The following is a 5,477-nucleotide window of genomic DNA, read 5'->3' on the forward strand; positions in this document are numbered from 1 at the left end:
TTTAGATGTACTTTATACTTATATTTGCATAGGAAATTATTTAAATTTACATATTAAATACCTTAAAGTAGTGTTCTCACAGGCCAATGAGTCAATTTTTTATTATGTTAAAAATAAAAAATAAGAAGTGACAACGAACTACTTTACGATATTTTTTATTCAATCAATATACTTGTATCGACTTTAGTCTAAAGTCTTATCAGTTTCTTTTAAATTTTTATTTTTACCTAACCATTAGCCTGTAAAAACACTATATCAGAAATTCTTTGGTCATAAAATAATAAATATTTAAATATGATTTAAATAAATTAAAATATGTGGCGCAATTTTGCATTTGGGCCCACTGTTTGAAACAGTTTAACAATTATTGAAGAGACAATACATAGCTTTGCTACATGTTTTTTATTTAAAACTGTTTCTGTTAAGTAAAGTTTAAAACCAATCTTTTAATGTACAGTTCAATCATCACTGTATAACAGTTTTGTTTAGATTTTGGTTATAACATAAATTTTGCTAAAGACGTTATGCTTTGCCTATCTCACCCATCAATTGTATTTCAACTTATTTGCTGATCCACTATTGTGTAAAATAATTTTCTATAACTTAAGTCAATACTGTTTGTAACATGTTACTATTATTGTTATATGTTATATACATGTTATACATTACTATTTAAAAATAAAATAAAATTGTAGTTGAAGAATATAGGTGAACACAGTTTGTACACAGTTTGATAGTTATTGTATAACAGTTAGGTGCTGGATATTAAGTTGTGTACTTTTTTAGTTTTTTTGTGTTTAAACATTACTTATATGATACTTTCCTGTTTAGAATATATAAATATAAATAAATTTATTATACAATTCAACTCATTCTGTAATGGAAAACATTATTTCCACTATTAGTAACCATTAATCGTATATAAAATTTTATGTTTTTTCCTTTGTGGTTTAATTGAGTTTTAAGATGTTTGTTAGGCACTGTCATATAAGTAATGATTAGTGAATCAAAATTAATGCTAAATTCTTAAACCCAGCCAAATGATATACAAATAATCTTATACGGAATTCTTAGCTAAAGTATTGTAGTTAAATATTGCTATTTTAATACCGCAAAGATAAAAAAGATCCATAACCACAACATTAAGCAAGTATGTGTCAGCTTTGCTTAATAGAGAATTAAGCTTTGTACATATTTTAATGCTAGTTAGAATATTTATCAGGTTTAAATAATAGTATTTTTTCGCAGTTTTAAAAAGAAACTATTTTTAGTAACTGAATGTCTTTAATTATATATTACATTAAATCAGAAACTGATTATCAGTACTGACTAGTTAAGTGAAGCAATGCTGTGAGAATTCACTTCTAATTTCTAATGAAATGATATACTTCAAAATTACATACTTTAAAGTAAATTGATTATTTCGAATACTAGCTAAAAATAATTATGTGCTCCACAACAATTAAAAACAAATGATTCTAATCTCTGACACTAAAATAAGATTGAATATAGTTTGTTTATATTTTATTGAATAATTTAAATACAAAGATAGGTTGCCTCTTAGAGCCAGTAAAAATAGAGATAACCTACAACAGACATGATAATTTTATCAAATGAAAAAAAAATTGAAAAAATAATTACTACTGCAGTGTGTTTAAGTGAATAAATTTTAAACTTATAATCACAGAACAGCGTTTTTCCATCTCTGAGTTTTCTTGTAATCTTATGCTATTCATTCTATTATCAACTGCAATCCTGTCTTCATAAACGTAAGTTCTTTAGATTCTTATCTTACTAAAGGTTTTCATGTTTTTGTTTTTTTTATATGACCGTCACAAACAAACTGATATAGCAATTGTTTTAGGTTCTTTCCCTTACTTAAAATGCTTGCTACTTAAATATATTTTTGTTGTTTAATTTTTTAAGTATAGTTAATATATTATTCGAATTTATGTCAGTAGTGTAATAACTGTATGTAACCTTAATATGTCCAAGACTTTTTTTAGATCTACTTAGCACAAGTATACTGGCTTGTTCAACTCATTGGATTGTTCAATAATGTGTCGTAATACGAATATCAAATTAGCTGGCGATATATTTTACTGAAAACCTAATCATTCTTTCCAAATACTTTTATCTGATATTTTTTTAGTTGTTTCATGTAAATAGTTTCGTAACTGATCCTCATAGAGATATAAGTTAGTAAATTTCAAGCATTTATATTATTAATTTAAGGTTCATATAAAGGTTCATATAAAGAATTACTTGATAACCTATTAATCTTTTAAGATCAAGTTTTATTAAAACTTTATCTTCCTCCAATATAATCGCCTTTTTATATATGGTGTATTGCATATCTAATTCTAAATATATATGATTATTATAATAAAGGTTTCGAAACAACAACAAACTACAACAACAGAAATTCTTTTTATATTATTTTAATTAATTGAATTTTTGGTTGACCGTACAGCTGTTTCGAGTATTGTCAAATACCTATCATGGTTTTTACGATCATGGCATTGATATATAATTCCAAAACCATCACTGGTTTTTGTATTTAATATTTGTATTTAATATATAATATATATTTTAATTAATTGTATTAATATTAAATTAATGATAATATAAAATTAATATATAATATAAATAATGATAATTATATACCTAACGTGAAGTTAATTTTTTTTTTCAGTCAACTTTACAGATCTTCTAGTTTTAATTCATCAGGTCGTAGTTCCAACTGTGATACAACAGAAGATATGTATAGTCTGGAGAATGTGCAGGATTTAAACTACAAGGTAAATAAAAAGTTAATCAATTTGTAAAAAATATTTATTATTTACCTATTTCTTTATATATGCAAAGTAAAAATTATGATTTTGAGTTATATATAAAGTTGTAGAGAGTTTAGGCACTTAGATTTTCTAGGACTCAAAATGAAAGTGCAGAATATCTTGAATGATACAACCGCTATGACAAATTAGCAATATTATGAACATAATAAATTAAAAAAAAAAAAAAAAACATTTATAAGTTTAATTTAGAACCCTAAAGTTTCGAAGAACTAATATATATATTTATAAATATAAATAATTTCTGAATATATGTCAAATTTAAATGACGTTCACTTGAGCTGTAATGTCAGTGCAAAATATCCTAAATAGAAATTTTTGTAAATTAATAATTGTAGTGAGACCATCTGTTGGTAGGAGTCAATTTACCAATCCTTAGTTCCTGTATTAACAATAACTGATATCTCAATACCTAATCATAATCAAAATCGGACTATTGCTCAAAGCGAATTTTGCTTATTTCGAGTTTTAATTCGTCTTAATAAGAAATTAATTTATGAGTAGTTGTCTTCTTCAGTATTCAACATAGTCAATATAGTCAATATATTCAATATATTGAATATATTACTATTATTATGATCAGAACTGTTTAAGAACAATTCAATAAGGGTGTATGGGTTTTACTATTAGACCTGGGTTTTCCAGAGAAAGTAAGAAAGATTCGTTACTTTAATAACACCAAAGAAACTAACTTCCAGAATTAGCAACTTCCAAAGTAGAGTTATCGAATCTCTACTTTCGTAGAGAATAGGGGGAATAAATCTCGCTGAAGAAGGGGTATTTTAGTCCTTATACTACATATTAATGTCAGGGAGTCGGGCACACCATTCCGAAAAAATCTCTACTTTCGTTAGTTTAACAATATCAGTAAAGAAACAGGCTTCAAGCATTGTTAAGCTAATCAAGGTAGATTTATCGAATCTTTCTATTTGGTCATCTGGAATCATCAGAAAAATCAAATAGAAAATTCGCTTTAGTTTAACAGAAAAGTTCGCTTCCTCATGGTAACTAGAAAGGCATCACAATATATTATAGTTGTCTTTAAGTTTCAGTTTTAACGTTTGCATCAACTTGCGCCTTTAAGATTTGATCTAACCTAGACTTAGTGTTCCCTGAAGTCTCTGATTATAATACCAAATAATAGTGTTAGTAAAGAATTCATTTTCCAACACTTACTTTATTTGATTGGAGAAACTTGATCTGTTGAGGACTGCAACTATAGTCCAAATGAAAACTTTATTTTTTCGCATCATATTTTAATGCTTTCTTAGAGCATTAATTAATAATGCTTATTCGTCTTAATAACTTACTCGTCTTAATTGGAAACTAATTTTCAGCACCCAGTACTAATGTTTGATAAAATCTTATATATTAGAAATGTAACTTATAAAAATCGTAATTAATGTATACTGGGAGCTTATCTCTATAAGTTTTCATAAAAATGTCACATATATTTGTTCAGGAACTACTGAAATATTTCCAAATTTTTTCGTTTAAAATTTTTTCCTCTAATCCAAACAAAAATCCGTTTCCTTTTTCCTTATGGCATTAATAAAATAATTATGTGAAAAAGTTTATTTTAATAAAAATAAAAATATGAAAATATATTTTACTAAAATTAATAATAAAATGGAAATTGGTTAGCGGCTGCAGTTACAATGACCTTAAGGCCGGTCGTGCCGCAATTTGGTTTCGCTTCTCATAGAAAATCGCTTCTTACCACGTCAGGCAACCCACGCCTTCACTTCGATGAAAAATGCCTTTGCATCGAAGTGCGCGAAATATTTTCACCTGTCAATGGAAATTGGCAACTTGTTTAAATTGTTCCACCATAGTTTTTGAGTTTTTCGTGAAAAGCTAATAGCAAGTGAAAATTCACTTCGGTTCCGCCGTCAACAATTCAAGGTAAAACTGCCAAATGAAACCAAAGAAATTTGGATTTTGCGGCCGAAAGCGATTCGGAATTTTTAACCACAATTGCATTGAAATGTGATTGACTTTTTGAGATTACGTGAAACTTTCATACACTTTTCCTTTTTTTTTTATATATATTAAATCAAAATAAACATTTAAGATTAAAAAAAAAACTATAAATATTTTGAATTACCCATTCGAAGTGAAGTAAGATGGAAAGGTGGGTCCTTAAATTAAACGATTAAGAAATACCTATAAAATTCATTCATTGTAGGTATGTGTACGTTTTTTGTCATTTAAATTCAGTCTTCCCTCTTCCCATTAAAGTTTTGCTTTGTATTACTTTTTTTTGATGTTAATGCACTTTATAGTTTAAAGTGATAAAAAGTTTGGGATTGGAAAAAGATTGTGAAAAAGATAAATCACAGCATCGCAAACTTATCTTAAGCTTTGATTGATTGGAAGAAAATGAAAGGTTACTCTACTCGTATGTAGGTTTAACTAAATAAGTGACAGTATTTTTTCCTGAATTGTAAAAAAGCAATCAAAAGTAAATTAAGATCGTACAATTAAAATAATTTTTTGACATATATAATCACAAAAGACAGGTGTTTTATTGCACATTAGATAATCATTAATAATAAGAGAGTTGAAGTAACTTTATGGACGTTTTTTTTCTAAAAAAATTAATACATTTGTTGCTCGAAA

Source organism: Teleopsis dalmanni, chromosome 1, assembly GCF_002237135.1.
Source record: "Teleopsis dalmanni isolate 2A chromosome 1, ASM223713v2, whole genome shotgun sequence".
Taxonomy (NCBI): Eukaryota; Metazoa; Arthropoda; class Insecta; order Diptera; family Diopsidae; genus Teleopsis; species Teleopsis dalmanni.